At 33.8% G+C, this 25393-nt stretch overlaps 1 pseudogene; it reads right to left on the minus strand.

The window, feature by feature from the left end:
- Window positions 1–720: 720 nt before the first annotated feature.
- LOC143057389 (putative transporter slc-17.2) lies at window positions 721–25393 on the minus strand (annotated as a pseudogene).

The raw sequence follows: 25393 nt of genomic DNA on the forward strand, positions 1-25393 counted from the left end.
ATCAAATCCGGTAAATAGTCTAATTCGATAGGTCACATTTATGATGGGAAGGGGATTGTAGTTACAACATAAGGAACAAATCCGATATCATTTGTGAAACGGTTATTCCATAACGATCAACCAACTCGTGATGGCGTCCGTAAAATTTACAAAGAGATGATTTCAACTTCACCATTTGGAACTCTTGATTTAATAGCTTCCTAGTGAGCAACAACCCTATATCAAGAAAATCATGATACGAAATGTAAGCACGGTAATATTGTTTCAATTGGGAGATATATACACCGTATGCAGGTGCTGCTGGAATGTTGCTACCTAGAAATGGAAAGTTCACAATAGGAAAGCTGAAATCATCTCTTTTGTCGTAATGTTTTGTTTTCAACCGACCCTCATTGTCAATTTCTAGATGTAAGTCAAGATATAAGGACGACTTAACTGTATCTGTTGTATCCTTTATCTCTAGTTCAATGGGATAGATGCGTTCAACATAGTAAATTCTGTTGCAAAACATTCAAAGGTAAAAAGAAAACAAAAACATAGAATAAACGACAAAATAAACATAAGCAACCAGATATGCACGATTCTGTCACGTATTTATACATCACATTCATGACAGTACTCACATATTACTAAAACAAAAAAGAACTGTGAGGATTTCCTGATCTATATTTAAGTTTTTTTAACAACAGAATCGCCACATTTTTAAGGTCACGAAGAAGGTTAATCCATAGAATCATCATCAGTTTCGTCACCTGCATCTACCGAATTATCATCATCATCATCTCCATCATGTTCGTCGTCATCGTTAGCAATATCAACGACTTGATAATCCTTATTGCTACAAGCATTCGAACATTTACAGACATCTGAGCAGGATAAACCTTGTCGAACACATGAACATGTTTAGTTGGCACAACCACCTTTGCATGAACAGCTTACCAGAATTGATAAAACATCTAACGCTGGTTGTTGGTCTTACCAATTGATAATGATCAAATCGTTCTTAACAATCTAATCAGGGTTGTTTAGCGACGGAACGGTATTGTGTTCAAGAGCAGATTCCAAATCTTTGCTGAAAGTTGGCTCATTTCATGTGCTTTAACATTGCATCTTTTGTTTGGAGCAGTAGATGACAATGAATGTTTTTTGCATTGCAAAAACATCTGAATCTTAATTCATCGGTGTCATTAATTTCGTAGCCATATATAGCACACATAAACCTCTTGAGTATTTTTGACAACTCTTCGCCTGCCTCTTCAAAGGTTTCACCAAGACAGAATAGACCTTCTAAAAACTCAACAGAACGTGTCAAAACGCCGAATGCTTTGCTTTGTCCTTTACAAGACAAAACCCTTACTGAATCACAACCAGTAATGGCGTGAAATTCTGACAGTGCTGTGCAAATGTTCTCCCCAAATTTGCACAGATTGATTACATATTTTGTAATCTGCATTTGGAAGACATTGTCATAACAATAATATAAGAACTGATGAAAATAGCAGGCCAGTACTTCGACATCAGAGTCAGAAGATTTTATAACAATTGAATCGTAACTTTTGTCAGCTGGGTGTTTTGCATGAAGAAACATTTATGTGTCGGCTTTTCCTGTTTGGTTAGAAGCTCAGTTCATTTTACACTTGTGACCATTTCATGTTCAACATATATTTTGTGGCACATACTTCCATGTGATACAAAAAAATATACCTTCAAGTGAGATTTTTAGGGTTGTTTACTCCATTCCAACAAAAAGAACTCAACAAGAGCATCTTTGTTTCTACCAACTGACAAACATTTCTTCCATTGCGATGGGCTAGGAATTATCTTAATGATTTGCCCTCCCATGGACCTGCGGTCCCGCTTTATGGATATTGTGGGATACTGATCGGTGACAAAATCAATGTGGACAGCTCTTTTGAAACTAAAAGAATGGTTTTTGTTTAAACAACAATTGCCAAATCAGAAAAAGTACTTAGTATCCTAGTAATGCATTGAATTCCTCAGGAATGGCTTACATTTGTACAACGACCTATTCTAAGAGACCACCCAGGACAGATTTATTTGTCTTTACAGGTGTTCCATCAATGTTTGTAAAAGACCATGGAAGATACCCAATTCAAACTGGAGTACTTCTCGCATATCCAGCTGTCTTGTCGGTCCTATGACAAGCAGGCGACCAAAACGATGTCTATCTGCTTTCAATGTGTTGTTTTTCTTATCAGCCATTAACTACTTAATTTTTATATCTATTGTTGAAAATGTAAGCAATGATTGTCTTGCATAGTTTGCAGATATCGGTTGACTTTTGAATAAGCCATTCAGTATTGAAATTTTATAATGACAACTTTCCCTTTTTACGAGTTTAGAAGATCGCGCATTAATTCCGAGGAAGCAACAGTACCCGAGGACAAGCTAGATAACTGATCAGATGTTTCAAATGGATTTTCCAGCTTTGCAGTGTATGAACTAATTTTAAAACTTCAGTTTCATCTTCGCTTCATTCGAGTTTTCCTAAGTTCTTATTTTGAAAATAGATAGCAACCTGATGGTATGTCAATTCGACATCCATTTGGTGTTGTAAAGAAAAAAAAAGTCTGAACAATTTCCCTAACTAACTATTTGACCTTCGTTTAAAGCGATGTTTGTCGATTGAATTACTTAACAATCTTATAACTCAATCACCACATAGCTTAAACACAAAATCTATTCAACCACACCTTTATTGAGTTCGATAGATTGCACCCTTTTCAGAACGCAAAAAATAACCTTAATTTGTCCTTTTTTCATAAATATGTCGTTACACAATTAATTTATAAAATAATTTGTCTCACAAAAACAAAATAAATCGATAATTAAATGTTTGTTTTCAGCTCAAAAATTATTTGCTAAATTGATTATATGTGCACTCAGGTATGAATATATTGTAGACTGAATCGAAGACGGTAATGTGATGATTTCCGGTATTTCATGGGTATTTGCACGTTCATATGTTTTATTGAATAATTCATGTTTTAGACGATATATAAATACTGCAAATAGTTTAAACATGGCATACTGATCAATTGTGAAGTATAAGTTATAGATATTTCATATCTTTTGGATAGTTTTATGGTGTTTTGTAAATTATACCATAGACTTCGTCTCGTGAGGTTACTGCCAGGGGTTTCAACAAAAGCTATGGTATAATTTAGGAAATACCACAAAACTATCCAAAAGATATGAAATATCTATTTTAACCTATCGCATATATTGCTGTTTAAAAATGTGTATTTCATTTATTTTTGTTGGTTTACTTTAAAAATACTTTAATAAGAATCAGTCAAATTACCCTTCTTGGACCTTACACATTAAGCTCCGCCTTCTTTCTGAAATAAGCACGGGCTTCTGAAACTGCGGGAACATCAGTTAGACAAGATTTTTCGACAGCGATGGATGTACATCTACATTGGTGACGGGTAACGTTACAGACAAAAGAAATTGGATGTCCTGCATATGACTGCAAGAGATATTTTAAAAAATTTCCGGAACCCCAGATTAAAAGTTGAACTGCAAAGGGTTGGTGTATTTTTTTTTATTTTATCAAAATGTTAAATGTTCGAAATGTTTTAATTTTTATTGTTACGTAATTCATTTTATAATTCTGTGGAAATTTGAATCTCAAGAATCTTTTAGTGAGTTTGGATGAATAATTTCACGTTTTAATTTGTACCAGAAGCCCAAGTCACGCATTAATTAACAGGGAATTCCAAATTGCCACGAATAAAATTGCATGTGATGTATATTCTAGATAATTTATACAAAATGTTCAGCTTCATTTAAAGAAACCTATGTCCATCTTCATTTAAAGGAACCTATTTATTTTTAATTCTCAAACATAATTGTTATTACTTAAGCAACCTCGTTAACAGTTTAGATTTATATCAAATCGGATTAGAATCCATGATTTTTAAAGGGGAGGGGTCTAACAAGTCAACATTTAAGGTAAAACTATATTTAAAAAAGGACTACGCATCTACCATACATGAAACTCCTTGAAAAGGGCGTGCCTTCCGCTCCCTTCTCTCCAAAAAAAATCTTCCTCGGCAATTGTAAACCCTTTTACCCAAAATATGTAGCTGAACAGTGGAGGCTATGGGACTACAATCTAAGTAGACATCAGATTATAAATCACCGAAAATCAACTTATATTTTCATGTATAATTTGATAATTAAATTTTAACTCATTTAATCCTTTTTTCAAATTTGTTCTTGTCATTTTTTGTTCATTTAAAAATATAGGGACAACGGAGTTGGTGTACGTGGGTTCGATTCCCACCCTAGGCATTCATTTATATCGGCTGGTGCAAAGTGGGCAGATGAGCTTAGGGGCCCCACATTGACTCTGTTGTTCATATGGCAATTTAAAAATTCAGGCGGCCACGTTTAGGTCTTGCCATAGCATCCTTGTTTTTCTATTCGAAAATCATACACAACAAAACCATGGTATAATTTTCGGTTATTGAGATTTATACTCTTGTTGCATTCACATAGGTTACATTGTACAGCTATAGGTTAATTCACAAACACGGGTAATTGTATTAAGAATTTCTTTATGGAATAAGAAGATATGCCTTAATTTCAACCAAGAAAATCTTCAATTTTGCATTAAATATGATAGTTTTATATCTGTTATGGTGGTTTATACCTATACTGTTATTTTTCTAATCGCTGTATATTAAAATTTTTAAATAAAAATTACTTAGTCGCGATTACTAAATGATGGAACCATCGAAAGGGACGTTTTTAAACCTCTTTTGGGCACATGTTTTCTTAGTATAACACCTTGTATTAGCGTTTGACATTTTAAGCCGAACAGATTTATCCATTTTATATAACTTAAATTACTGTATGCTGGTTCATATTCTGGACGCCAATCTTTGCTCCTTTATTATATAATTCACTAACAAAACAATTATGAAGCTTAGAAATGGAAAATTACTAAATACTAAACTTGTTCAAAGGGTATCTACACGTCTCAGTCTTCAAAATCGGTTATCTAAAAATACTACCATCGCTAACACTTTTAACAATAAAAATCGTGGTTACCCTTCTATCGATAAGTGTCATGCCAAAAAATTGCTAACATGTTCCCGTCTTTCCACCAACAATACGGTAAGGTCCACGTTTAATGGTCGCACATTTCCTTTAAATTTTGAAACTGATATAACTTGAAAAACAAACAGTATTATTTATTTACTCACATGAAACAAACCGGGGTGTGGTATTCAGTACGTAGGAGAAACTGGACGATATTTATCTAAACGCACTCAAGAACATCTGTATCGTTTTAAAAGACCCAATAAATTCAAAAGTATCATTTACCAACACCTTCAGAAGCACAACCATTCATTTAAATATTTAGCAGTTCAACCTTTAGAAGTAGTAAATAAGCAGCCTGGTGAATCGCATTCAAAGTTTGTACGATCACGGAAAATAATTGAATTAAATTGGACAGTTTACCCTCTCGGTCTAAATGATAATATCATGGGAATTGGTAATATATCTAGAACCAATTCCGTTAACATTTTGGATATAGTTTCTAAAACTGTTCGTAAAAAACGTTCTCACGGTCGTAGAACAAATCGCAATCAAAGAAAATTTCGGGCCAATCATACCAATATTTCGGACCTAATTTCTATTTCAAAAAACAACGGCAGACATTATCTGTTAACAAAACTCTGTGTTCGTTACCGGTTAATAAGTTAAATAAAATTTTGGAGGATTGCAACACAATTTCATATAGCAGTCCTAAGTATGAAATTGTTCAAATTATTATGGCATATTGTTATTCTAAATTATTTCCCAAAATTGATCGCCCTGAAGATCATAAAAACATTTTATTAAAATTAAGTATGTCAATAAAGGCTTTGATTTTGTAAATATTGCCGGTATATTTAACGACCATTCTGTTAAAGAACAAATTCCTGGATATTTTGACAATACTGAGTTACCTCTTATTTGTTATATTTACAAGAAATCTACCCGGAAATTTGTGTTTAATTATAGTCAATTGTGTAAAGATGTTAATATAAGTGAAAATACACCTACTTCATGTAATTGCAGTAATTCCGAATATATTTATGGACCAATTTCCCATGTTATAACAGGAGATCTTAACATCGTTCAAGACCGAGAGTTAAAATCATTCCTCAGTAAAGGACCTTAATATCGTCCCCCGTCAATTATTAATTGGAATGAGTGTCGTAATATCATCCACGACTCACTCCATACTTACTGTATGAAATGGATAAAACGGGAAAAAGCTGACAAAAAATCTTTGGACTCTTTTTTAGCTCACCTGTCCCGAAGGGACAAGTGAGCTTATGCCATCACTTGGCGTCCGTCGTCGTCCGTCGTCTGTCGTCCGTCGTCGTCTGTCGTCGTCTGTCGTCGTAAACTATTTCAAGAATCTTCTCCTCTGAAACTACTGGGCCAAATACTTTCAAACTTTAACTGAATGTTTCTTAGGGTATCTAATTTATAAATTGTATCCGAAGTTTTGATCTATCAACAAACATGGTCGCCATTGCTAAAAATAGAACATAGGGGTCAAATGCAGTTTTTGGCTTATAACTAAAAAACCAAAGCATTTAGAGCAAATCTGACATGGGATAATATTTGTTTATCAGGTCAAGATCTATCTGCCCTGAAATTTTCAGATGAATCAGACAACCTGTTGTTGGGTTACTGCCCCTGAATTGGTAATTTTAAAGAAATTTTGCTGTTTTTGGTTATTATCTTGAATATAATTATAGATAGAGATAAACTGTACACAGCAATAATGTTCAGCAAAGTAAGATTTACAAATAAGTCAATATGACGGAAATGGTCAGTTGACCCCTTTAGGAGTTATTGCCCTTTATAGTCAATTTTTAACCATTTTTCGTAAATCTTAGTAATCTTTTACAAAAATCTTCTCCTCTGAAACTACTGGGCCAAATACTTCCAAACTTTAACAGAATGTTCCTTAGGGTATCTAGTTTGTAAATTGTATCTGAAGTTATGATCTATCAACAAACATGGTCGCCATTGCTAAAAATAGAACATAGGGGTCAAATGCAGTTTTTGGCTTATAACTCAAAAACCAAAGCATTTAGAGCAAATCTGACATGGGTAATGTTGTTTATCAGGTCAAGATCTATCTGCCCTGAAATTTTCAGATGAATCAGACAACCTGTTGTTGGGTTGCTGCCCCTGAATTGATAATTTTAAGGAAATTTTGCTGTTTTTGTTTATTATCTTGAATATAATTATAGATAGAAATAAACTGTAAACAGCAATAATGTTCAGCAAAGTAAGATCTTCAATTAAGTCAATTTGACCAAAATTGTCAATTGACCCCTTAAGGAGTTATTGCCCTTAAAAGACTTTTTTCACACTTTATTCATCATGTTGACTTACTTTAAAAAATCTTCTCCTTTGAAACTGCTGTATTAATTTCAGCCAAACTTAGGCTAAATGAGTTTCAGAGTATCTAGTATAAATTTTATATTTTATTTCCTTGTATGTCAAGAAACATAGCTCCTATGGCTAAAATAGAACATAGGAGAAAATGATTATTTTTTTTGGCTTTTGAAGAAAATAGGACGATCCAAAAAACATTTAAATAAATTGAAAAGCCAAAATAATCATTGATGAGAGATTTAACCAAAAGAATTAAGGTGAGCGATTCAGGCTCTTGAGAGCCTCTTGTTTAATTCAGTAATGAAGATAGTTGATATACGTATTCAACATTTTAAAGAACATTTTACTACTAACAATAACCACACATATTTCTCGTATCAAACATAAACTAAAAGAACTAGCCAAGGAATTTGTTTTTGTCCCGACCGATAAAGCTGCTAATAATATTATTATTGTTTGACGTAAATTTTACATTGAGGTTCTGAAAAAGGAAATCACCAATTCACCAACATTCCAACTGACTCCATTTTCAGAAAACGAAATCTGTAACAAACATAAACTTTTAGCCACCGCTTTACAAGCAGAGCCAAATACAATGAAAGTCCCAACTATGTATTGGCTTCCGAAGCTACACAAAACCCCTTACAAATATAGATTTATTTCGTCTTCAAGCCATTGTTCAACTACTAAATTGTCTATTCTCCTTACCAGCACACTTGGTACAATAAAAAACCTGATAATAAATTGTTCAAATAAAGCCTTCGAAAATAGTGGAATTTATTACTTTTGGAGTGTCAAGAACTCGTTGGAAGTACTTGATAAATTGCATGCTTATATTGGTGATTTTGAATCTGTTCAAAGTTTTGATTTTTCTACCCTGTATACCACATTGCCTCACATTCTCATTAAGAAAAAATTCACACACCTAATTAAATGGGCATTCAAAAAATCAGAATGTGAATATATATGTTCAAACTCTTTTAGGTCATTTTTTAGTAGCAATAAACAAAAAAACTATGTTAATTGGACATGCTTTGATACTATATATGCCCTTGAATTTTTACTAGATAACATTTTTGTTCGCTTTGGGGATTCAGTATATCGTCAGATTATCGGAATTCCAATGGGGACTAACTATGCATTACTTATTGCGGACCTGTTTTTGTATTGTTATGAGTTACAATTTATGACAAAAATAAGCAAAGACCCATCGAAACAACATCTGATAAACAAATTTAATAATACTTTTAGATATTTGGATGATATTTTGGCTCTAAATAATGACGACTTCAGTATGTATATTAATGAAATTTATCCTGTTGAACTTACTTTAAATAAAGCTAATACTAACAATGACCACTGCCCTTTTCGCGATCTTGATATATATATCACTAATGGAAAGCTGAATACTAAAATTTATGATAAATAAAGGCAACAGTAGTATACCGCTGTTCAAAACTCATAAATCCATGGACAAAAAAACAAAATCGGGATAACAAACTAAAACCGAGGGAAACGCATTAAATATAAGAGGAGAACAACGACATAACACTAAAATGTAACACATATAGACAAAATCCCACGAGAATAACAAATATAACATATATATATAACATCAAAACCAAATACATGAATTTGGGATAGACAAGTACCGTGACACGTCTTATCGCAATGTGAATTTACACTCAAAAATAAGAGAAAACAAACGACACAACGTTATAATGTAATACACACAGAAACAAACTATAATATAACAATGACCATATTCCTGACTTGGTACAGGGCATTTTTAAAGGAAAAAATGGTGGGTTGAACCTGGTTTTGTGGCATGCCAAACCTCGCACTTTTATGGCCATGTGAAATATAACATCAAAATGACAACACAGGACTACAATATAAATAAATTGGAGAACACAATAGACAAAGAATCACACGAACAACAGCCAACAAAAGGCAACAAGTTCAAAATTTTAATACGCCAGAAGTGTATTTTGTCCACACAAGACCTATGTGTGACGCACAGATACAAAAGTTTGAAAGCCGAAACGAGTACAAAGTTGAACAGCATCGAGGACCAAAAGACCAAAAAGGTTGTGCCAAAAACGGCAAGGGTTTTCCGTTAAGTTACCAGAAAATCCCTATAATTTAGAGTAATTTATACTTTTGCAAACAGTAAATTTAATAAAATGAATATTCAAAAGATGTACATGATAAAGCTGAAGTATTAACTAATTACAGGAAACAACTGAAATACATTTACATAACCAGACATTTGAAACACAAAAGTAGACACATCCGAATACGTTTAAACCTCTACGCCAAGTGACGTCCTATTTGAAACTGAAAAATGACGAAAAAATGACGTCATTAGAATTAGTAAAACAGAGCATCAAAAAATGAAAAATGACGAAAAAATGACGTCATTAGAATTAGGATTAATTTAAGATTATATATTTGAACCAAATACTGATATTGCATTTAATAACAAAGCACATTTTAATTCTTATTAATATAAAACTGAGGTAGCAATTAACTATATTATAAAACTATGTCAGGTTTGTTATGAATCTAACTTCAAACGTAAAATATCGTACTGATTACTTTGAACGAAATCAAATCTGATAAATGAAGGCGGTGATTAATTTTCTTTACCATAACACAGAAATATAATAGAAAAGACGTCAACACATTTGACAAAATCCGATGAGAATTACAAATATAACATTAAACATTTAAACTAAATACATGAATATGGGATGTATAAGTACCGTACCACGTCTTATAGTAATGCGAGTTCACACTCGGCAAAACAGTCACAATCGGGAATAAGTCACGTTTGGTAATTAAAAGATTAGACGACATTATGACAAAACACAATCTACCATGTGGTAAAAATGTCCTTAGCTAGTTTGGTCAACGAAACATCGTATGGATCCACCAAATCGTGATGGTGTCCATAAAATTTACGGAGTGTCAATTTTAATCTGTCCTCCTCATAACTTTGTTGGAGCAGTTTCTGCGTAAGGAGCACACTCCTGTATATGAAGTCCGTATAGTGTGAACAAGCACGTGAATAACGTATCAATTGTGATATGTAAACACCATACGAAGGGGCAGAGGGTATGTTACTGCTGAGAAATGGGAAATTGATAATTGGGAAGTTGAAATCGTCCCGTTTATCATAGATTTTCGTGTGAAGTCGTCCATCTACGTCAATATTGAGGAAAAGATCAAGGTATGAAGCAGTCCTTCTAGTATCAGTGGTATCCTTAATTTCAAGTTCACTTGGATATATGAGATGTAAGTATTGGCTGAAATAAAAGGGATGATTTTTCATTTCCTATCGTTAATTATCCGTTTTTAGATGGTGACATTCCCTTGTCACCATCTTACGGTGTTTATATATCTCAACTGGTACGATTCGCTCGTGTATGTAACAATGTTTTAGATTTTAACGAGAGAAATTTATGTATTACTGAAAAATTATTACACCAGGGTTTTCGATATCACAAACTAGTCAAAACATTTACTAAATTTTATCATCGGTATAAAGACATCATTCGTAAATATAGCTCAACATGCAGACTTCTAATACGTTCAGGTATTTCACATCCAATTTTTAATGGAAATATTCTTTATAAAGCACAAAGGTGTCAGTATTCACCTCAGAAACTTACAAAACCTCTGAATAGACTTATTAAGAAGGGATATAATTACGATACTGTTGTCAAGTCATTAAAGATTGCATATTTTGGCGTTAATATTGAGTCACTGATAAGGTCTTTGCATCGGAACTAAACACATTTATTCTAAAAACAGTTGTTGGCATGGCACGGGTTATGTTCTTCTCATATATGTTATGATGGTATGATACTAAACCCCTAACGGGAAGGATTGTGCCTGATGTTCATATGATGAAATCATAATCTTTCAGTCAGTTTAAATGAAGTCTGGAGCTGGCATGTCAGTTAACTGCTAGTAGTCTGTTGTTATTTATGTATTATTGTCATTTTGTTTATTTTCTTTAATACATAAACTGTTTTGCATTTTAATCTTCTCAGTAAACTTTATTAAATTTTGGTGATAGTAAGGTAAGGCAACGTACCAATAGCACAAGTTGATCGCCTAGTTGCTGTGGTAGATAAAATCTTTCTACTTCGTAAAAGATCAGTTATTTGTCCAGCAGCTAATCCTAACACAACTTGGCATAAGTACGGCAAAGCTGTAAGGAGACCATTCTGAAAAACATATTTTGAATAAACTCATCATGGAGAAAAAAAAGGCGAAAATTCAAAAGCTGGTTTTCTTTTCCGATAAAAGAAAATCACAAAACTACAAAACTCCCAGGAAAGTTCAAAATGGAAAGTCCCTAATCAAATGGCAAAATCAAAATCTCAAACACAGCATACGAATGGATAACAACTGTCATATTCCTGACTTGGTACAGGCATTTTCTTATGTATAAAATGGTGTTTTAACCCTGGTTTTATAGCTAGCTAAACCTGTCACTTGTATGACAGTCGCATCAAATTCCATTATATGGACAACGATGTGTGAACAAAGCAAACAGACATAAAAGGCAAAAATGTCAAAAATAGGGGTACAGCAGTCAACATTGTGTTATAATCTTAATCAATAATCAAACTATGCCTTAAAAACATTTGAAATACCGGGGTTGAAGTATTAATACTAGTATCCAAATTGAAAAAAAAGTGTTTTACCATTGGAGATGACAAGTAAAGTATGATTTCTATCATGAAGAACAGCAACAAAGGCGCTTTTCTTTAGGTTTTTGTGTGTTTGTTTGCTGCCTATGTACTGATTTTGGTTCATGGATGGATATTCCATATCCTTTTTTTTTCTATTTTATTGTCATGAAATGAGATTTAATCATGTTGACTCTAATTGCCGATAAATTGGTCTTAAATGTTTTTGATGAGCAACAATCATTTCCTTCGATCTTAAATTGAAGATAAAATCCAAATTTAAACGAATATACTTACACTCTTTATATAAAATCAGGAAGGCTTGTTAGCAATTTATAATTTGTCCAGTTGTTACACATGTGAGCTGTTATGCAAGCTAACAATGCTGGTGATTTTGCAAATTCGATCCATGGCACTTTAGATGTCTGCAATTAGCACAAAACACTCATTTATGAATGATACTTGATGCATAGTAACGACAAAACTGTCCAATTGAAAATCATACATGAATATGACATAATACCTATCAATTACAGATCGCATTTGATAGCAAGGTCAAATTTAAAGATGACCATATATATGTTACTATTATCAGAACCTAAACTCCGTCCTCTTTTTCGATTGTGACATCTTCGGATGTGACATATTACATGATTTATTTTTGCAGACTCCACACAATTGAAGTTAAGACCATTCCCATTTTAAGTGGTGCTTGTATGGCTATCTTTCAAGTTTTTTAATTAATGTTTTTTTTTTAAATAATTGCTCGTCTATCCGACGGTTTCGGTTTGGTTTTTGTTTTGTTGGTGCAATGCTGTTGTCTGTTTTTCTATGACTTATAAGCTTTGCATATTCATATGCTATTTTCTGCCTCTCTTTTATAGAACTTTCACGATCATTTTTATTTCATATGTGATAAATTAATTCGTTTACACAGGCACACGTCACGTTTAATTTTCTGAATCAATTTTGCTGAAGACTAACAACATAATTTGATAACAGAATTCACATTATCTCGAATTAACCGCAGCGTTCACAAAGAGGTAAGAAAACAAAAATACCGAATTCCAAAGGAAATTCAAAACGGAAGTCCTTTATAAAATGGCAAAATCAAAAGCTCTAACACATCAGTCAGTGTGCATTTGGTGGTTTAGTTAAGAAAAGTTTAAGAACAATTTTCAATCGTGCTCCTTTCGCCATTTTTCTCACTGAGCTTTGTCAAATTACAAAGGATTTATTGATCTAACAACACTTCAATCTTCTTCATGTATAAATATTCAAATAAGTTGAAATCATATTGACAGTAAAATAAGCGAATTGGCTTTTAAGTACAAAATAATTTGAAAGCAAACCATACTCAAACATGTTAAAATATTTTCTTATATCTTTAAAGAAATTGTACGATCACAACTCACACATGTTAGAACATTCTTGAAGTTTAATACCTGCACTAATTTATAGCATATTTGAGTTAATTTGAAAATAGTTTTTTTTTCTTATGATATATGATATAATACAAACCCTTTTTGTTGTGTCAAATTCAATATAATTGATTATGTATTCTCTTTCCTGTGCAGATATCCGAGGATGTTCCGAAGGTGTATCACGTATTATGATGAACCATACTACCAACCAAATACACGACAACCCACCTAAAATATAAATTAAGATTCAAGCAGTACTTGTAGTTGTCTAATAATTTCTTTTACAGCAATTAAAAGACAAAACTTCTTGCAAATAGCATTTTTTACTTGAAACATGTTATTCTGTGGCATTACTGCAAAAACAACTGTTTGGAATTTTGTCATAGGAACAACTGAAATAGTTATATTTTCGTCAAAACAGTTACTTGCATTTACTAACTTCCAGCATTGGTAAAGGTGTCATGTGAAACATATCAATAATGCAAATTGCTTTTGTTAAACAGACCGGCTTTAAAAGGACAGACACAAGGAATTTGGTGAGAAATTAATAGACATTTGCACTTTTACACGTCTATTAGGAGTTTGATATCTGGAACACATGTGAGTAATTCATTTTTCAAATGTCATCAGTTTCTTTGATCTGATTTTTAACTTTGGAAAAAAACCTTATTACTTCAATAGTCATTGCGTGTACATGTGTACCTGTGATATAAAAAATAGAGCCCCATCCGTTATCAAAGCCATGTTCACACAAATAACCGGATGAGGCAAAGGTTACAGTTGTACCAAACATGGTCCCTGAAATAACATATATATATATATATATATATAGGGGAACAACATAAAATTATTAATATATCTTATTACCAACACGAACCGTTTTTGTCGGTGTTCGTGTGACATAATCTTTAGTTTTATATGTTGTGTTTTGTGTTTTGTGTTTTTCTGTGCTGTTGTTTGTTTGTCTTTTTCGTTTTTGGCCATGGCGTTATCAGGTTTTTTTTCGACTTGTGAGTTTGAGTGTCCCTTTGGTATCTTTCGCCTCTTTTTTATACTTGTATATCTCAAATCTGAAATTGAACAGTTCACAATATATATAAAAAAAGAGACCAAGGGGACAATTTGAAATAATAATTCGAAGAAACAAGGAGTGCATGCGGAAGAAAACGAAAAAAAAAAACAACGAAAGGACAATCGATAGTGTTCAAAACCTTACATAGAAATTAAAGAATGAGCAACGCAAGCTATACAATCAAAAAGTTACTGATCTTGAGAGGTCCAGAAGGGTAAGGCATTCGTGCTATAAATATATTTAACATTGTTGTAAAGGATCTATAATAATATTAGCATGCCAAAATTAAGTTTCTATAGAACATACCTACAGAAGTTAACGTCATTAAATTACTTCTTTTTAATGAGGGTGCCCATCGTCCCCAGACTGACTGCATTGCCGGAAATAATGTACCCTTAAATAGTCAAGTTTTTGCATGATTTAGTAATAAACATTTTGAAATTCGTTAGATTTTGATGGAATTAAGATAAACTGCTTATAGTCGGTATATTTATTATATTTCATGAATAGATTGAATAGTCCACTATTCCAGACATGGATGATATAAGAATATCCACGAATGTACTGTGAGCAATACTGGAGATCGCATAGGATAGTGTGTTTCTTAAATTTGCCGAGGGAATAACACTTGTATATAAGGGCTTAGACTATCAAATATTTTAGCTTTGAACAATATTATTTTTAAGCAACAGAATTTACACATATGTTTATTTCATGACATATTCATCATATTATACTAGCACTCAAAACCTTTGTTTTGCATTTTATCATTATGATATCTGTGAAATGTATTCATTATATGTCAACAAAATCTAAAATTGCTTTCCATTCAAAGGTGTGTTAATTGTAGAATTTTATTTTACTTACTGTCGCTAATCCAATGATAACACGTAAGACATAAACTAAAATAACTGATGTCCTAGCACAAGCTGACGTCAAAATGGTGCAGAGAGATGAAACTACCATAGGAACGCCAAAAACACGTCTTCCACCGTATCTGTCTGCAAGCCAACCTCCTAAAATTTGTGTGCAGATATATCCATGCATAGAAAAATGATGCTAGAAGTGAAGATCTCGTAGTTTTGTCCCAATCAAACTCAGCATGCTGCAATATAAATTTATACAGAAAACGAAGGAACAGGTGACAATTTATGGAAAAGTCTGTGTCTCACCACTTTCAACATACTTCGCTATATATCATGCCGGCCAGTTTAATTGCTGAGTGAACACGGAGTACCCGGAAAAACCGCCGACTTTCGGCAGGACAACTAACCGTCCTCGGCAATTACGATTTGAATTGAACGAATCTAGTGACAAGTGCAGATGAACAACTTAAAACCTCGGTCACCGAAGTAATTTTACATATTGTGAAAGGTATAATTAATCAAAATAAGATGATGGGCTAGTTTTGCTAATGAGAGAGAACTATCCATCAAAATCCAAATGGTCTAAATTTAAGGAATTGCAGGTCAACACATTACAACCTTCTATCGTCTAACAAACACTTTACAAGCGTTTATACATGTAAGTTGTATTTCGGTATATAATTAATGGAAACGTTTTCTGTATGCCACTCACTTTGTCATAACGTCTTTTTCTAATATAATTTTTACTTTTGTCACAAAATGATGTACGATTCTAGTATTTTTCAGAAAATGGATATCTTTTTTATACCTTATTAAATACTGTTTGGCTTTCTGCATGACCTCGGCACGTATTTGTGTCTATCAATGTCCCGTTATTTTCTGTTGTTGAATTAACATTCTTAACCATATATACTATAGCAACACTCAAATTAACTCTTACGGCATACACTAACACAATTTCAAAGAAAGAAGTGTATGCCAGTATCCATAGCTGATAACAACAACATGGAACTGCAAAATCTGTAATTAAAAACAAGTGTTGTAAAGCGATTAATTTTCACTATGGTTTTTTTTTGTATTTTTTTTTCGCAATTTAATCATGAACACTAAGTATCCCCTCCCGCAAAAAAAAAATTGTTAAATAGTATGACAAATTAAACATGATAATTTCCGCGAAAACATATTATGATAACTGTACAGCATATCTTTGAAAGCAATGACAGGATGTTCGTTTTGCTTAACTTTGTTCGGAAAAGAGGTACATGTAGACCTATTAACAAAGGAATAAAAAAGAAAGCCAGTTCCGGTCCCAAAAACGAAAACATGCATATGTGACGCATCAATTTCAAAGAAAACTAATGGTGATCAATCTTGCAAAATGTGAAAAGAGCATCTTGCACGTTAGTAGTGACGTCATTGCGTGTCCCGGTCCATTTCTATAAAAAGAAAAACATATTTGTTTGGTTTGATTTTAATCAAAATCAAATTTGCTATGGAATTTTTATCAATTCGTTTTGCTCTTGTCCTAAAACGAGGAAGACATATTTAGGCATAAATAAAACAACACCAGTTTCAGTCTCAAAAAGGAAAACATACATATGTGGAGCATCAATTTCGAAGAAAACTAATGGTGCTTAATCCTGCCAATTGTGAAAGGAGCATCTTGCACGTGAGTAGTGAGACGTCATTGCATGTCCCGGTCCTTTTCTTTTAAACAAAATCAAATTTGCTATGGAATTTGTGTCAATTCTTTTTGCTTTGTTCCAAAACGAGGTAGACATATTAGGGCATAAATAAAGCAACACCAGTGTCAGTCTCAATTAAGAAAACATGCATACGTGAAACATCAATTTCGAAAAAAAATAATGGTGCTCAGTCCTGAAAAATGTGCAAAGTGCATCTTACACGTGAGTGGTGATGTCATTGCGTGTCCTTATCCATTTCATTAAAAAAAAAACACACACACATTTGTTTGGTTTGATTTTAATTCAAATTGAATTTGCAACTGGTGTGTTGTATGATTTGCATTTGTGAACTTACTCTCAACCAATAAGAATTAATTAAAAAAAAAAAGAATCTTTACCCAATTTTATTACGTTTTCATTGAATCTTTACCTTGTGTTTTTTCTTTTTGTTGCTTACATGTCTCATGTTTATCATTATCTTCAATCAATTCCATCACAGTTTAAATTTTATGTTTCTCTTATATAAATATGTCACTTAATTCCTAGATATTTCAGTCATTCTATCATTGTATATAAGGGGATTAAGTTTACAATGTATTTCAATATAATTTTAGATGCGTAAAATATATAAAACCACATAAATATCAATTTACGTAACATTGTCATTTATGATCGCTCGTCCGGATATTCTTTCTACCGGTGATAGAAATGAACATGATAAAGTAAGGATATAAATACGCCGTATGAAGATTGTCAATAACTTTATGGGTATTGCATATTCAATGTGCGCAATAAATATACAACTACAGATTTATTTTTATTCAATCCTTTAGTCCAGCTGCTTACTCTGGTCCTGAAATGCAACAATTTTACACCTTTAATGGTGAGAATTACCTTCAAATAAACGGGATAGCGATGGGGACGAAAATGGTACCGTCTTACGCCAATATTTTCATGGGCAAATTAGAGAAATAAACAAATGAAACTGTGAGCTTGTGCTCACTGATGATACCCCCGTCTAAATGTGTTCGGTAAACAGGAATTTGTCGAGTGATGAATCTGACAACGCATCACACGGTATAGCTGACTTATATCAAGTCTGAAACCAAATATCAGAAATCCTGGTAGTGCAGTTCCTGAGAAAAATGTGACGAAAAATTTTCAACTTGGCTATCAGGTGTAAAAATGATTCAAGTGTTCGGTAAACAGGAAGTTGTCGAGTGATGAATCTGAAAACGCATCACACAGTATAGCTGACTTATATCAAGCCTGATACCAAATCTCAGAAATCCTTGTAGTGTAGTTCCTGAGAAAAATGTGAAGAAAAATATTTATGGGACGGACGGACTGACTGACTGATGGACTGATGGACTGACGGACTGACGGAAGGACAGACAGAGGTAAAACAGTATACCCCCTTTTTCAAAGCGGGGGTATAATTTTTTCAACATCTTTATCCAAACCTCTGTCTTGGTTCCGTTTCATCGATGATGTTAACATGAAATGGATTGAATCCCAACAAAAAATGGATGCTTTTATTAGACATGCAAACAACGCCAACCAGTCAATTAAATTTACATATGAAATATCCGACGCTAAGATATCTTTCTTAGACACAAATACATCTATAAAGGACGGTGTCACATCAACAGACATCTACTGTAAACCTACAGATAAACATCAGTACCTTTCTCCCAAACACTGTACACTGTACAAAAAGTATCCGGTACAGTCAAGCTCTCAGAGTAAAGCGGATTTGCTCCTCTGAGGAAACTGTCACTCAGTGGTTACAGAAACTTCGCGGATTTTTAATCAAACGAGGTTATCAGAAATGGGACATAGATAAGGGGTTTGCGCGTGCTAACAATAACAGCCACAATGACCTGTTACAGTACAAAAAGAAGAGGCGCAGCAAAATAGTTCAATTTGTTTTAACATACAATCCCGCCTTTACTTACCTTTCACGTTTGATCCGTGCTAATTGGCAAAGTATTGCCAATCACCCAAAATTATTCATAATCTTTTCCGATCCTCCTGTCTTAGCTTTTCGGAGACCAGCAAGTCTAAAAGACTTATTTGTGAAAGCTGCCGTCTCCTCTAATAAAAGCTGTTCAACTACAGGATGGTGCAAGTCATGTGGTAACAAACGATGTCTGACTTGCTAACAAATACTGAATATTCCAACATGTACTTGCCACTCTACTGGGTCTGTGTACACAATATTTTGTAATGTTACTTGCAAAACCCAGAATGTTGTATACATTCTTCAGTGTCGATGTGGCATGCAGTATGTTGGCGAGACAGAACAGCCATTCAACAAATGCATGAATGGGCATCGTAGTGACTACGCCTGCAAGCACGACCTCCCCGTAAGTCGTCATTTAAGATCACATGGGCACGCCCAAGTTGGTCTAAATAAACTAACCATCACCATCATAGATCACAACGAGGATTGGTCAAAGGCCGACAGACTTGCTCGGGAAAGTTTTCGGATAAGAAAGCTCAGGACATTTTCCCCAGAGGGCATTAATGAAAAAAACATAGAAGAGTCACTCATTTCCCCTACCATCACTTATTTCCTGCCATCACTTGTGTCCAGTAACTGCGGCTTCCGTACTAGACTCTTACACTTTTCAGGAATTTTTGAATTATACTAGTTTTAATTACAGTTGGCAGGGATGTGTAAATACGCAGCCACGTTCTATTACTTGACTTTAGTAAAAATTTATTACTCATATTTCTTATCATCAAATTACTATATTTTTGGGATGTTTAAATACTAGTACGCAGTTTCTGTTGCAATTGCTTCGCCGGTGTCATATTTTAAATATTATACCAGCTTAGATCGGTCAAGACTGTTTATTGGGACTGTATTTCCACGCAGTTGTTTAACATCTCAACTGTAACCACCTTATGGAATTTAGAGTTGTGCCAGTTCACATCATAAATAACTATTTTTATTTTGGCATATCTTTGTAGTCTTTGCGCCGTGTTTTGAAATTTTGAAATTGATCCAGCGTTCGCTTTAATTGTAAAAATTTCAAGATTTTGATAGAGTCTTAATTTGAATTGACATGATTCATTTGTTATCGTGCAATTACCGAGGAAGGATATCTGTTATCCAAAATATCTAACATATTGTTCGTTTTATTGTGGTTTTGGTGATGTTGTACCCTTTAAGATTTGTTATATATTATATTTTGTAGTGTACTGAATCATGTTTATATGATCCATCGCCCCGTAAGATTTATCGTTGACTATTTATTCAGCCATTTAATATACCAGTTTGAATTACAGGGCCCCATTCATTCAGGATGGATGTATAAGTACGTAGCCACGTTCAATTATTTTACCTCATTAGATAAAACTTATTTTTCTAATCATTATTAGACTGCTATTCGTTTGGGAGGCTTAAATATGTAGTTTCTGTTGCAATTGCCCTACCGTTGTCAAATTTTAAATATTATACCAACTTGGATCGGTTGGTGTCCTTACAAACAACGGTATATTGCTGGGTCTTCCAAGTGCTCCACGAAACCTCTTTCTAAATTATTAACATCTATTTTATCAGCAATCAAAGACGGGCTTCAAAGTTATTGTGAAACTGTCTATTATAGAGGTGGCGTGAATCAGATGTGGATACTTAAAAATTCCAAAGATCTTTTAGAGTACATACAATCTAACTCTCTTTCATCTTGTAACAGTATTAAGACATTTGACTTTTCTACTCTTTACACAAGTATTCCACATTCCAACCTAAAAGACAAATTGAAAGAGTTGGTATTACTTTGCTTCATAAAAAAGAATGGCCAACGTAGATACAAGTATCTTGTCTTAGGGAGGAATACATCATACTTTGTAAAGAATCACTCTGATTCAAACAAAAAACTCTCTGAAACCGATATTATCAAGATGCTTGATTTCTTGATTGACAACATATTTGTATCGTTCGGAGGATGTGCTTTTCAACAGACTGTCGGCATCCCAATGGGAACAAACTGTGCCCCTCTACTTGCCGACTTGTTTCTTTATTATTATGGGGCTGACTTCATGCAGGAACTTCTTAGGAAGAAAGATAAGAAGTAAGCAATATCCTTTAACTCTACTTTCCGCTATATAGATGACGTTCTGTCACTAAACAATTCAAAATTTGGTGACTATGTGGAACGCATCTATCCCATCGAATTAGAGATAAAGGATACTACAGATACAGTTAAGTCGGCTTCATATCTTGACTTACATCTAGAAATTGACAATGAGGGTCGGTTGAAAACAAAACTTTACGACAAAAGAGATGATTTCAGCTTTCCAATAGTGAACTTTCCATTTCTAAGTAGCAACATTCCAGCAGCACCTGCATACGGGGTATATATCTCTCAATAAATACGATATTCCCGTGCTTGCATTTCCTATCACGATTTTCTTGATAGAGGGTTACTGCTCACAAGGAAGCTATTAAACCAAGAGTTCCAAATGGTGAAGTTGAAATCACCCCTTCGTAAATTTTACGGACGCCATCACGAGTTGGTTGACCGTTATGGAATAATCGTTTCACAAATGATATCGGATATGTTCCTTACGTCGTAACTACAATCCCCTTCCCTTTCATGAATGTGACCTACAGAATTAGACTATTTACCGGATTTGTAATCCGGAGCACCTGAGATCACCCCTAGTTTTTGGTGGGGTTCGTGTTGTTTATTCTTTAGTTTTCTATGTTGTGTCATGTGTACTATTGTTTTTCTGTTTGTCTTTTTTCATTTTTAGCCATGGCGTTGTCAGTTTGTTTTAGATTTATGAGTGTGACTGTCCCTTTGGTATCTTTCGTCCCTCTTTTAGAACATTTTTGATTTTGTTATCTGAGGACTGCCCTCAATGCAGTTATAACATCTAAACTGTCACAACTTTTGGAAATTTAGAGTTGTGCCAGTTCACATCGAAAATAACTTTTTTCATTTGGCATATCTTTGTAATCTTTGCGCCGTGTTTGGAAATTTTAAAATTGTATCAGCGTCTGTGGTGTTCGCTTAAATTGTATAAATTTCAAGATTTCGAAAAAGTTTCTCAGTTTGAATAAATTTACAAGATTCATTTGACATCGAGCTATTATTGAAGAAGGATATATGTTATCCGAAATATCTAATATTTGTTCATTTTATAGTTATTTAATGGTGATGTTGTACCCTTTTTGACTTGTTATATATTATATATATATATATACATGTATATATATATAAATAATATATAACAAGTCAAAAAGGGTACAACATATGTATATATATATATAATATATCACAAGTCAAAAAGGGTACAACATCACCATTAAATAACTATAAAATGAACAAATATTAGATATTTCGGATAACATATATCCTTCTTCAATAATAGCACGATGTCAAATGCCTTATATATCATGTACTGTAGTACGCCGCTAGATTAAAACTGACGTGGAAAGGTAACACATGCCCACCGAAAGCTCTTTTATTTTGAGAGCCCAGGTGGTCGTGTGGTCTAGCGGGACGGCTGCAGTGCAGGCGATTTGGTGTCACGATATCACAGTAGCATGGGTTCGAATCCCGGCGAGGGAAGAACCAAAAATTTGCGAAAGCAAATTTACAGATCTAACATTGTTGGGTTGATGTTTATACGAGTTGTATATACATTATGTACACAGCCATGTATCACCATCATTGATGGCGATACGATGGATACATCTGTTGTAGGGTTGTCACTGACTCAGACGTACTTATGAATATAATTATTTTCTGTGACTGTATCTTACATTAATTTGTAGGATCCTTTACCATAGATAATTTAGCTGATCTGTAACAATAACATCTTCATGCCTTATATATCATGTACTGTAGTACGCCGCTAGAATGAAACTGACGTGGAAAGGTAACACATGCCCACCGAAAGCTCTTTTATTTTGAGAGCCCAGGTGGTCGTGTGGTCTAGCGGGACGGCTGCAGTGCAGGCGATTTTGTGTCACGATATCACAGTAGCATGGGTTCGAATCCCGGCGAGGGAAGAACCAAAAATTTGCGAAAGCAAATTTACAGATCTAACATTGTTGGGTTGATGTTTAGACGAGTTGTATATACATTATGTACACAGCCATGTATCACCATCATTGATGGCGATCCGATAGATACATCTGTTGTAGGGTTGTCACTGACTCAGACGTACTTATGAATATAATTATTTTCTGTGACTGTATCTTACATTAATTTGTAGGATCCTTTACCATAGATAATTTAGCTGATCTGTAACAATAACATCTTCATGCCTTATATATCATGTACTGTAGTACGCCACTAGATTAAAACTGACGTGGAAAGGTAACACATGCCCACCGAAAGCTCTTTTATTTTGAGAGCCCAGGTGGTCGTGTGGTCTAGCGGGACGGCTGCAGTGCAGGCGATTTGGTGTCACGATATCACAGTAGCATGGGTTCGAATCCCGGCGAGGGAAGAACCAAAAATTTGCGAAAGCAAATTTACAGATCTAACATTGTTGGGTTGATGTTTAGACGAGTTGCATATATATATATATATACAACTCGTCTAAACATCAACCTAACAATATTAGATCTGTAAATTTGCTTTCGCAAATTTTTTGTTCTTCCCTCGCCTCTCACTGACTCAGACGTACTTATATATATATATAGGATTGTTGTTCGAATTCCTGCATATGAAGAAAAATACAATAAAACAAAAATCTAGAAAACTATAAAATACATTTTCAAAAAAGTATAATGCAAATATCGAACTCCAAATTAAAGGTGATTTTAAAAGTTCATTGAAACTGACAAAATCAAATGCTAAACTTTTTCAACCAAAGGACGGAAAGAATGGAAAACAACTATTATATTCCTGCCTTGGATAGGCTTAGACTTGGTTTATAGCTATTATAACCTCCCTGTTGTATGACAGCTGTCGTTATACAAATGACACGATTGGATAAGCAACACAAACAAACCAATGTGACAATAATTGGGATCCAACACTGAGTAAATTTACAGCAGAAATATACAACACAACTAAATAAAATTTCAAATAAACATACAGAGATATCTAAAAAAGTGGCGAAAATACCAGAGGGACATCCAAACTCAAAGATCGATTATAAACTGAAAATGCCATAGTTCAAAAAGAAAAAAAAGCAGGTTCGGTGTGAGCCAAGGCTCCGTGTTGAAGACCGTACTTTGACCTATAATGGTTTACTTTTTCAAATTGTGACTTGGATGGAGAGTTGTATCATTGGCACTCATACCACGTCTTCTTATATCTAAATGATAGTACACAAGACACAAAATAGAAAACTAAAGACCCCACCAAAAATTGGAGTGATCTCAGGTGCTCCGGAATGGTAAGCCGATCCTGCGCATCATGTGTACCCGTTGTGTTGCTCATGTTCTTACAAAACCGGTAAATAAATTCGGTAGGTCACATTCGTGAAAAGGGAACGGGATTGTAGTTATGACATAAGTAACATATCCGTTAACATCTGCGAAACGGATATTTCATAACGGTCAACAAACTCGTGAAGGCGTCTGTAAAATTTATGAAGGGATGCGAACAAATACGGTAACAAAAAAGTTTTAGTTGATAGTACATGCAGTTTTTGTATACACTTTTTTGATACAGTACACATTAATGTAAAAATACTTACAAGGGTTATCAGCACTATACTTGTAACTCTTGCGTCCGAATCACACCCATTGGTGCATAAATATATAAAGTCATGTCAAGAGTCATACGACAAAAAAGAACATAAAAGCACAAATACAAATAAAGTAATTTTAACATTAATGTGTACTCTGTTAATACATGTATGGAGTTATGTTATGCCATCATTCTGTCTTGTTTATTTTTAGGGTTTAAAATTATCAGTATATCTACTCATCAGGCTTATGTAAAACATATGAATTAATGAACAATAATTATTCTTCCGTTATAAATGGACATCAATTTAGATAAAAGACTTTTAGAATAGAACACAATTGAGGACAAGTGTCTTTACAATGTGTTAAATCCCAAATTACGCCGAGTCAAGAAAAGATGTGACTCTGAAAGATATTCAATCTACATCTTATCTCCTCAAGACAAAGCAAATCAAAATATGAAAATTCGTAGAGCAACGTACTAGTAAAACAACGTACTAGTAAAGCAGGTAGTCCTGGAGCTAAAATAGTCAT

This window comes from Mytilus galloprovincialis, chromosome 13 (assembly GCF_965363235.1).
Source record: "Mytilus galloprovincialis chromosome 13, xbMytGall1.hap1.1, whole genome shotgun sequence".
Classification (NCBI taxonomy): Eukaryota; Metazoa; Mollusca; class Bivalvia; order Mytilida; family Mytilidae; genus Mytilus; species Mytilus galloprovincialis.